This window comes from Musca autumnalis, unplaced genomic scaffold, assembly GCF_047663935.1.
Source record: "Musca autumnalis isolate F117 unplaced genomic scaffold, ASM4766393v1 scaffold_1, whole genome shotgun sequence".
Classification (NCBI taxonomy): Eukaryota; Metazoa; Arthropoda; class Insecta; order Diptera; family Muscidae; genus Musca; species Musca autumnalis.
Window position 1 is genome coordinate 305152638 of NW_027411644.1, and position 11808 is coordinate 305164445.

The 11808-nt window shown below is 32.9% G+C and overlaps 1 pseudogene; it reads left to right on the forward strand.

Annotated features, from left to right (window-relative positions):
* The first annotated feature begins 10774 nt into the window (after window positions 1–10774).
* LOC141389874 (acyl-CoA Delta-9 desaturase-like) lies at window positions 10775–11353 on the forward strand (annotated as a pseudogene).
* The last annotated feature ends 455 nt before the right edge of the window (window positions 11354–11808 follow it).

Consider the following 11808-nt stretch of genomic DNA (forward strand, 5'->3'; position numbering starts at 1 on the left):
TCGTAACAACAGAGCTTAACTCCATCTATTAACAAATGTTAACAATTGAGCTTTCCAATATTTTTGTATTTAAATCTTTGTAATAAACAAATATGTAAATATTATACAAAGATGTCAATATTTGGTGTGTCTTTTTACTTACTAAATGTTGCTGAAACATTTTTTTCAGCAACTTTTGCTTTATACAACTGTCAAAATCTGCAACATTAGTAATAATTATTACTAATTATCACGTAAAAAGACACAACTATTATAAGATAGGAAAAGTCAATTGTGAAAAATTAACTGAAGAGGGAGTTAACCTCTGTTGCTACGACATCATAGCAACATTCTGTTAAACGAAAACTGTTACTCATTGGAATATTGACAAGAAAAACATTAAAACTCAAGTTTGACGGCATTCGCTTTTGATTTTTTCATTGAATGAACAATAAAAAAAGAAAAGAAATAAATTTCAGCCACAAAACACGACGTTAATGTTTTCTGCCGCGAGAAATGGGAATCAAAAACGATTGTCATTGCTGTTATCAATTCCAGTGAGTTGTGTAGCCATCTGTAACCAAAATGTGGAACTATTAGCATATGTTTTTGGAAAATGCATTTGTTCGGGTCTTTATTGCTATACGTCTTTGTATTATAAGATAGGAAAAGTCACCATACTCTCGGGCGCAGTTTAAATTTTAAAGGGAACACAAAGTTATTTTTAATTTATCTGACACTTATTCTTACAACAAGCATGTACGAATAAAAAACGGGATATCTGTCCGATACCGGCCAACATTTAACTACAGAAAGGATGTAATAACGGGCCTTAGTCTGGCTCAGATTATGTCATTCCTTCCCTCGGGATATATTTATCCTTAGGAGTTCCAAATCAGTTCATGTTTTTCCAAAAATCCCAGGTTGTCAATAACAATTCTTGGAGTTCTCAAAATGTTTTCCATGAAAGATATTGACATATTTTAGTTTAGTTGTAGAATAAAGCTTCTTCTTATCCTTGGGGCTTTAAATATGTATGTGGGCTACTTGATGGTCGAATGCTACTGCAATAATTGTCCACCTTAGCTTTGGTGGCATTTCTTTAAACAGAAAGCATGTATATAGCATTCGAATCGTCGTAGAAGTGGATAATCATTTTAATTGGTCTTAAAATGGAAAAAAATTAAAATTTAACCCGACAAAAAGCTCTAGTGCAAACGCCATTTAATCCTAATACAGTTTTACACTACGTGTGTTTCTTACTACAAAATTTAAGAGTTTCCAGAGTACAAATGCGACCCTAAAGGCCTGCGTACATAGGCTGCCTTGCCTGCTTACCTTGCTTACTTCTGATAAAAGAATAAAAAAGAAAAGGGCAACCCAGTTCGAAATTTCCTCGGCCTTCTTTATTCTTTTATTTTTATTAGGCGAGGCAGCTTATGTACGCATTATTATTTAAAAATTCAATATCGATAGATAGTTTTGCCTATCGATATTATCGGAATAAAAACCCCTAACCTGAAATCCATTGAAATAAATGCTCTGTTCCAGAACCTGCAAGAAGCTACTATTTTTTACTACGATAACATTTTTTTCTTTATGTTATCGGAAAAAATAGTAAAAATTAGTAGATTCTTGCAGTTCTGGAACAGACCAAAATAGAAATGTCGCTGCTTTTCGGTTATTTGTGTGTAAGAAAGTAAGTCCGTAGTCACACATACACATTTTCGGTAAAATAAACTGTATTTTTTACATTTTTTATAAAATAAAACCAGTTGTTTATTCTCCTTTACATTTCTGTGAACTACTTTTGCATAATTTCAAGAAAATCATTGACATTTCCGCCATTTTCATCTCCAAATTAATGGCGATGACAACTTAACGATAATATCAATAGCAATCGATATTTTAAAACATTTGGCCTGTTCCCGTACTTTATAAAGTGGTAAAAGTCGTAAAAGTTGTAAAAGTCGTAAACGATTTTCATATAAATTTTGTGTACGGGAACGCAAAATGTGTAAAAGTGGTAAAAATTTTAAAAACTTTTTAGTTCTGGAACAGAGCTATTATATCGAAAATATCTAATGTTGGGAATATCGATGGTTTGCCAGCTCTAGTACGCAGGCCTTAATTTCAACTTTCAGTAAAAATATAGATTTCATTTTTGAATTCGCCTGCATATTACTGCAAAAATGTAAAAAAATCAGTCATGGCTGGATGCAATTCTAAAAAAACCTTGAACTTGTTATGCTTGTTATCAGATTGAAGCATTTTATTAGACAACATATTAATAAAAAATTGAATTTTTGTATAAAATGTTTTAATTTATTTTTTTGTAATTAATACAATTTTCAAGACAGGATATTAAGATTATTGTCAAGGTCAATAAAGGCTATAAAATACATTTTGTCTTGTTATCTGGGTACATCAACATCATATGTAGGTTTCAGAGATATACGAGTACTACATAATGTTTAATAAATTCAATTATTCAAATATTATACATAATTAATTATAAATAAAAAAACAAATTGCATACTGCCGCCTTAAGCCATGTCTCTTCGGAAATTTTCGTGGGTACTAATTTATAACGCTTATTATTGTACATATTTTCTCCATACTAGAATTTGTTCTCAGTTAATGAGATGAGACATAATTTCGATTTTATTTTATATTTCATCTGATGAATTTGGAGAAGAATTTATATTACAGAATTTGTATGCACATTTTTAATTATTTTTTATAATAAAAATATAAATTAAATGGTATTCCAATTAAAACTTGTTTCGAGAAATTGAAATGCATTTCTTTCAAAACCTTGAACTTTTCACAGATTAAACCTACGTAACGAAAACTGTTGGAAAGAAAAAAAACAACGCAATTCGCTTTAATTTTGTCGCATTAAAAAAGTATAGAAGGAAAAATAGAATTTAAAAATTTGCGGTTTCAATAAAAAATAGAAAAGACTACGAACGTAAAAGAAGACGCAAAAAAGAGAATGTTGGAATAATAGGTTTCCTATCGTTTTCAGTAATTTTGTCATCGATTCCGATAGAAAAATGATGTACCTGACGTAATTTTGGCATGATTGTAATAATGTCCCTTTGTAAAGCTGGGTACACATTGTCAGTTTTGAATGACAGCTTTGTTGTTGCTTGCTAGTGTGGCCGTTGATTTTTGTCATTCATCATGCAACCACAAAATGTTTTGTGGTTGCTGGACGGTTTGACAGTTATCGATAATTGTGAAATATCGACATTCAAAACTGACAATGTGTACTGCTCTTAAGTCTTATGACAGACTATGAAAATTTTCATGTACGTGAAAATGAGTTTACAGGCAAGATGTGTGAAGGGGGTGTAACTCTGTACACAAGGTTCTGTAAGCTGAAATTATTCCAGCAAAAGAGAGCGAGTTTGGAGAGATTTTTGGAGAGTTTTGTGACTGAGAACTTGCAAATTTTTGCTGGGAAAATTTGTCCCGCAAAAATTTGCAAGTCTGATCAGCTGACTTTTAATCACATGTTCAATGTAAACAAATCGAAATGTTAACGATTTTTGTTAATTTTCTCGTTTAGAGTTAAGCTTGATGATCTGAAATTATTTGCAAGTGAAAAAGGAAAGCCAAGGACTCGAACCGACATTGTCACCAAATTACGTTACCTGGTTTCATTGGTGGTAAAGCAAATCTTCGGACGTATCGACTATGTAATGGCTTCTCTGTCCTAGAACTTATCGTTTTTCAAATGCAAATGTGTTTTTGTACATTAACGCGGATACTTGGCCACAGAATGTATTTTCTTCATGACAAACGCTTTTTGCGCTGACTTTGAAGTTATGAGTTGGCTTTGAACGCTAACACGCCATGACAACATTTTTTGATATGTTTTTCAAGGACGTGGGTTCAAATCCCAGCCGGGCTCAGCCTGTTTTTTATTTTTGAAATTTTGCATTTTTAGGGCGAAGATCATTTTTTAATGATTTTTGTTAATTTTCTCGTTTAGAGTTAAGCTTGATGATCTGAACATTTTCGACCAAGAAAATTTCACGATTGCACATTTTTTTAGATTCTAAAGCGTTGTGGATAGGATTAAAGCATTAAATAAGTAAAGTGCAATTTTAAAATTTATGTTTTTGTTCCGTTTAGGTTTAAAATATCAAAAGAAACAAAAACAAATTTCATACATTTTCGGAAACAGCTGACTTTCTTGCAAGTTTTTGCAAAATGCTGTTCGATAACTTTCTGCAATTTTTCTTGCTTGAGAGAGTAAAATTCACTGAGAGAGGTTGCTGGAACTGACTGAGTAATTATTGCTGGGAAAGTTATCGTACACACCTAACCCTGCATTTACACATGACAGGACAGTTGAGTTCATGTATTGATTGTCAAAATCCCACAACTTGCCTGTGTGACTTAGGCGTCCAGACAACTGCAAAAACAGTTGTAAAATTATGAATGAAAATCGTCGATTTCCTTTTGTTTTTCATTCACATATTTTGTTTTTGTTCATATTCTTTTGTTTTCAACACATTTCAATTATTATCTCACTTATTTTGAAAAAAAGATCAAAAAATTTGTTAACCCGGCTGTCTGTGAAAAAATGATTGACAGCTGGGAGACAGGCGACAAATGTATGTATGTGTTAGTAAATCAGAGTTGTATTTGCAGACAGACTGTCGTGTGTAAACGCCTAGTAATGTGTGGCATTCCTTCAATCCACATTCCAAAAATGATAAATTTTCCTCCAAAACGCGGCTTTTAGTAAAAGTTTTCAAAACATTTTAATTTCATCACAAACAATTGGTCTGTTCCAGCACTGCAAGAATCCACTAATTTTTACTATTTTCTTCGATAACATAAAGGGAAAATTGTTATCGTAGTAAAAATTAGTAGATTCTTGCAGGTTCTGGAACAGAGCAACTATTCGTTGTTTTCAAAAAACTATTACTATTACAAATGCTGTCCTGTCCTGGGGCTCAATTCTTGTTCTATGAAAATCTGAAATGAAAACTTTCATAAAGGAAAAAACTGTCAAATGAAAAAAAAAATTATAAAGGAAATATTTTTCATTTCAAATTTTCATAGAACAAGAATCCAGCCCCTGTATGGCCCGTATAAAGGAGAATAAGGCCCATACCTATTGGTCTGCTCCAGAACTGCAAGAATCTACTAAATTTTACTATTTTTCCGATAACATAAAGGGAAAAATGTTATCGTAGTAAAAATTAGTAGGTTCTTGCAGGTTCTGGAACAGAGCAACAATCGGTAACATAAAGTTACAGAATAGCACATTCGTTAACTCAACCGAATATTTTCGTTAACTACCGATGTCGGTTCGTTATTAAAAAAAAGTTACAGAATCGCACTACTGGTTGAAGTAAAAATCAGGACAAAGAACAAAATTTTTTGCACCTTTCTTTGAAAATATTTTCCAGAAATATTTGGTCTGTTTCAGTACTGCAAGAATCTACTAATTTTTATTATTTTTTCCGATAACATAAAGGAAAAATTGTTATCGTAAAAAATAGTAGATTCTTGCAGGGTTTAGAACAGAGCAGTTGTTATACCCTAGACAGACGGCAACGTTAATTTGCATTAAGATGTGTATTTAATTTTAACCTGACAGACGACAGTTTCTGCATTTACGAAACAGCTGTTTGCTGGTAAACAACTGTTTTGTTGTAAATTGTGTCTCAGAGCATGAATATGCTTTCTCTCCTACATGAATATGGGCTCTCTTTTACAGCATTGCCATATTGAAATACCTAAATTCAGTTTAAATTCCCTTTGATTTTGTGCATTAAGAATGTGGATAATACCCTAGACAGACGGCAGCGGTAATTTGCATTAAGATGAGCATTTGAATTTAGCCTGAAAGACGACAGTTTCTGCATTTACGAATCAGCTGATTGCTGTTTTGTTGTTGTTTGCACTGTATATTTTTCTTTTCCTTGTGTCTCAGAGCATGAATATGCTCTCTCCCTCATATAAATATGGGCTCTCTTCTACGGTATTGCCATATTGAAACACCTAAATGCCCTTTAAATTCAGTTTGATTTTGTGCATAAAGAATGGGGATAATGAAAGAATTAATTTGAATTAAGGCAGTTAATGCTGCCGTCTGTCTAGGGTATTAACAATGTTTTGAACATGTTAGCTTTTATTAAAACAAAATTTTCAACACCCATTGTTGACATTTAAGCCAAACAATACTACTCCCTTCAAGGAGTTTCATAGAATCACTCCAGAAACATAATTTTTCTATTAAAATCAACCAGTTAACGGCATCCAAAACCTTAAACATCCATGTTGTTGCGACTTGTTTACAACCATTCAACGTACCCATGGCACAATATTACAGGTACAACGGGAAAATCAGCTGATTATCATACCAGTTCTCAAAATGGGTTATTGTGAATAAAATCAAAAAATGTAAACAAGCAATTCACAGTACTGCATTATTGTGAGCAAATTTGACGTTTGACATGATTTGACGTAACACCTTCTTATTCCACCATGAACGTACCCAAAACTAATTCTCGCATCCGTTATCGAGTAAGTTTCTGTTCGAAGACAAATTACGAACGTTCGAAATTTTTCAATTTTCAGCCAGGCTGAATTGAGGATTTCCTACGGAAACCTCTACTCAGCTTGGCTTTGGAATTTCTAAGGAAACCTCGCATCCGTTATCGAGTGAGTTTTTGTTCGAAGAAAAATTACGTACGTTCGAAATTTTTGGATTCCATTAAGGGGAGTACACACTAACAGTCAAAACTGACAGTCAACGTACTTCAAGGACAATTTTCCGGCAAATAGCAACTTTTATTTCGCTAAAAACGTTTGAAATACAATATTTACGGTATTATTTAGAGAATATAAAAGAAATTTTTCAATTAGGCTTTGATATTCACGAAATAGACCTCGATGACTGTCAGTTTTGCTTGCCAATGTGTACTATACTTTATACGATCGAAAGTATTTAAAAAGTTATCGATACATACGTTTATCGAACGGTGAAAAAAAACAAACAAGTTGTTGTGCGGCAAGTTTCTTGTAAAAAGAAATGAAAACATGAAAATTCTATAAAATAAAAAAAAAATGTGAAAAACTAAAAGTAATAATGAACCTAAATAAATTCCACGATGTAAAAATATAAAAATCGCATTCTGGCATGGGAAGAAAATATTTTTAATTTTTAATAACAGGTCCCTTTTTGTCAAATTTTCTACTAGTTTTATTGAAAATAGTCATTAGTATGTGATTTTGTTAGTTTCGTCCATTAAAGTTCGTTTTATGCCACAAAAATAATCAATTCGACATGTGTGACAGGCAAAAACTCGCAAGATTCCACTCGAAAGTGTATTCGATAACGGATGCCGTAATCCAAATACTGAAAATATTGCTTGGTCCCGGTCCACACTACCGTGAATTTCATTAAAAAATTTTATGAAATTAGGTGTTCTTAAATCGAATTCCCCACTACAGCAATTTTATGATTTTACTTTACTATGGAGGTTTACATTTACGAAATCCACTCGATTTCAACTGTCAATTCCTTTGTGTATACTTCAAATGAAAACTCTTCTGAAATCCATTGGATTTCATTTGACGAGTGGATTTCGTAAATGTAAACCATCGATCGAAATAACTCGATCACGTATGCGAGAATTAAACGGGGTACACACGATCAGTTTTGACTGTCGATTTTTCGGAAATATCGATAAATGTCAAACTGGCCAGCAACCATGGCACAATAATAAAGGTACAACGTCAAAAACAGCTGATTATCACATTAGTTGTCAAAATGCACTATTGTGAATAAAATTACATACAAAAGGTAAACACGCAATTCACAGTAATGCGTTATTTTGACGTTTGGTGTTGTAAATGGCCCGATTATTGTTATCGATGTAACACCTTCGTATGGCCCCGGCACATACAATCCGTTGTGTGACGCGTTGCGCGTTGAAAACAACAACCACATGAAAAACGTGTAAGTGATGCCAAGTTTGTTCTTGAAGTTTTCATGTGGTTGTTGTAACGCGACGGTCAAAGCGCCATATGTGCAGAGGCCTTTATTCCGCCATGCCAGCAACCACAATATATTTTGTGGTTGCCTGATGACTGACAAAAATGAACGGCCACACTGGCAAGCAACCGATTATTTGAGCAAAACTGATCGTGTGTACCCCACTTTAGGTCCATGTACTTGTTACAACCAGTAGACGTACTCATTAGGGTTATGACTTTTTGACATTTTTCTCAAAAATGATTTCCTGTAGTGAGAATGAATGAACGTTTGCCTATAGGTGCCTAAAATAACATTCATTTTCATGGTAGAACAAATATAAGGTAAAGTTAATACTACAACAAATACAACTCGAACAACAACCACAAAGAAATTTGTTTTTGTTTGTAATGTTACTGCCAGTTGTATTTGTAAACAAAACAAGGAAATGTCTATAAATTATTGGTATTTAAAAAACTAATAATTTTTCACATTTGGTTGAATATTTTGGAAAACATGAATGAAAACATTTTCAATTTTTATGTTTCCACATCATTCCACTAAATGGATAATTTCTCGCAGAATTAGAATTCTTGCAGAAAAGTTTGGGGTCGCTGGAAATTCATAGAAAAAGGAGAAGCTGTTTCAATGTTTTGTTTTAGAAATCAAAGAAGCACATGTTTATTAGGGCTTTGTTTTTTTTTAATTTTAACAAAATACCTCACGTATTAACAAACGTTGTATCCCCTCTACAAGCGGTGATTTACTGCGAGGCTTATCGTTCGAACTTGGAGGAGGTTACATATCATTGATATGAAGAAGTCTTTCTGGGAAATGTTTTTTTCCGAATGATATATATTTTTTTCTCAAAAAATATATGCCCCTAATGTACATCGAAATAGAAATAAATGTATAAAATGTCATATGAAATTTGACACTAACGTTACAACCCAGTTCAGTCAGCTGTGTATTGCTGCTACCTTTTCTTATTCTACCATGATTCATTTTATTATAAAAAAAGTTTCCACACAAACCACTTTGAAAAACAAAATTTTGAAAAAAAGCTATGAAATAAAAAAATAATTCCTGTTGCACGAATGAATGAACTATTGCCTATATCGTAGTAAAAAATAGTAGCTTCTTGCAGGTTCTGGAACAAAGACATAAATTTCATTCCATTGTAATATTGAGAAAGGTCCCCACACAATACTTTTAATTTTTATGATATATAAAATATGATATGTTTCTTTACTTTTGAAAATGGTAACAGTGGCAAAAAATGGTAAAAGTGGTGAACTGCTCTCAAATAAAATGTATGCTTTTAAAAGTAAGGGAACACTTAGCGGGTAAAAAGTGGTAAAAACTGTTAACCTCAGGCACGTAAAGGAACACGACTATAAAGCATAGCCGACCAAGAAGAGCGAGCGCTTAAGGCCTACGTACATAAGCTGCCTTGCCTGGTTGCCTTGCTTACTTCTGATAAAAGAATAAAAAAGAAAAGGGCAACCCAGTTCGAAATTTGCTCGGCCTCCTTTATTCTTTTATTTTTAGTATGTCAAAAATGAAGCAGGAAAGCAAGGCAACCAGGCAGAGCAGCTTATGTACGCAGGCCTTTAAATTGTTTATGTGTGGTAAAATTACACTGACAGAACAGAACAGGGTGATGATTTTCATATTGAGTATGAAATGAAAAACACAGGAAAAAAGTTGTCACGGCGTGTTAGCGTTCAGAGCCAAACATAGTGGTGGGTGTGTGGGTTCGAATCGTCGGCTTTCCTTTTTCATTTGCATTATAGATCATAAAAAAGCTCGATTAATAAATTAAAAAAAAAAAATAATAATACTAAAAATGATCTTCGCCTAAAAAGGCAAAATTTTCAAATAGAAAAAATATATTGTTGGCGCGTTCGCTTTGTATGACTAAAATTAAAAATAATATACAGTGAATCACAGTCAAAAGTATCCACTTCAGTTTCTTTTATTAAAACTGCGATTGCTCAGAGTTTATTAATGATAGCGATTTCGTTCTTTTTTATATTTTTACATTAGGGTCTTAACTTAAATATAATATAAAATAAAATTAACGAAATTCGGGTAAATTTAGATAAAAAAATAAAAATTGTTTAACAACATCGATTTCTACCTCACAGTGAAAATTATCCACTCATATTATTTTTTTCGCACATTTCCCGTCATTAAATGATATTTTGTATGCGTATTATAATGACGCCTAAGGTAAGATGGATATACATTTTTTATTGTTGCATTGCAGACGAGGCATTCTGCGTCATTAAAAATATTAATACAAAACAAAAAATCATTTTCAAATTCTTCCCTCCACATATTTGCTGTACAACTGCAAAATCTTTTCAGTGTACCCAAAAAAAACAAAAAAAAAAAAGCTGCATCAACCTGCTTGCATGACATTCAGTACAAAACTGAAGTAAAAAAATCAAAACATTTGCTCTCTTACTTTGCGTTCGCGTCGCGTGTGTGTGATTTGCCGAAAAACTTCGTAACCATATCAATACCAACGAACGGGTTTGCTATAAAGTTGTATAATATAAAATTATATATTTGTATGTAATAATACGATGATAAAATTAGTGAGAATCAAACGGTCATGTCATTTTGGTTATGCCATGTGCCCCTATACCTTCTTTCAGTTAAATATCTGCTTAAAGTGACTTCAAAACATTTTATCTCTATTTTTCCCATTCTTTCCTTTCAGATATTATGGGATTTTGATGCCTCTGATATGTTTCGTTTTGCCTGCTGTATTGCCAGTGACACTATGGGGTGAAAGTTTTTCAGTTGCATGGCATGCATCTGTTTCCGTTGGTTTGTTCTTGTCAATGGCACCTGGTGTATAAATAGTGTCTGCCATCTATTTGGAACCAAGCCCTATGATAAGTATGTAAAACTTTTCAATTTTTCAAAGGATATACATTAATAAAAAAAACTTTTCTAGGAGCTACAATCCAGCTGAAAATGCCCAAATTTCATGGTTCACAGTCGGTGAATGTTGGCACAACTATCATCATGTCTTCCCCTGGGATTACAAAGCAGCAGAATTTAGTGGTTCAAGACACAATTTCAGTGCCGCTTTTATTGAATTTTTTTGCCAAACTTGGTTGGGCCTATGATATGAAAACAGTATCTCCCAATGTTATAGAAAAACGTGTCCAACGTACCGGCGATGGCAGCCATCCGGTATGGGGTTTGGACTTCGCTAGATATCAATTTTTCAATGTAATCTCCTTAGGTCATAAAAAGCTCGATTAATTAAATTAATTAAATCTCACAAATAATGGCCTTCGCCCCTAAAAAGGCAAAAACCTAAAAATAAAAAAAAATAAAAAATAAACAAAAAAAAAAAATTTAGCCATCCCATCTGGTGCTGGGGAGATAAAGATTAAACTCGGGAACAGAAGAAATCAGCTGTTATCCTTAATAAGGAACTGTAGATTACTGTAGGAATTTAATTGAAAAACCAAAGCTATAATTTTTAGAAATAAATTATTTAATTGTATTTTTTAAGGATAATAAACGGCTCCTTGAATGTGGTGAAGTTGTACAAATATTTGAATATGGGTTTCATTTTTTGATAACACTGGCCAACAAACTTAGTCCGTGTTCAGACACACGGGAAAGTAAATTCAGTTTTTAGGCAATAGGGGGTAGGAAAGAGTATAGAGGAGCTCTTTCCTCTCCGCTCTCTCCCAAAAACTCAATTTACTTTCCCGAGAAATTTGTGTGTCTAAACACAGACTTAAAAAGGTTGAGTGAGTGTTTCATCAGAATTTTTTGATGTTTCTAAC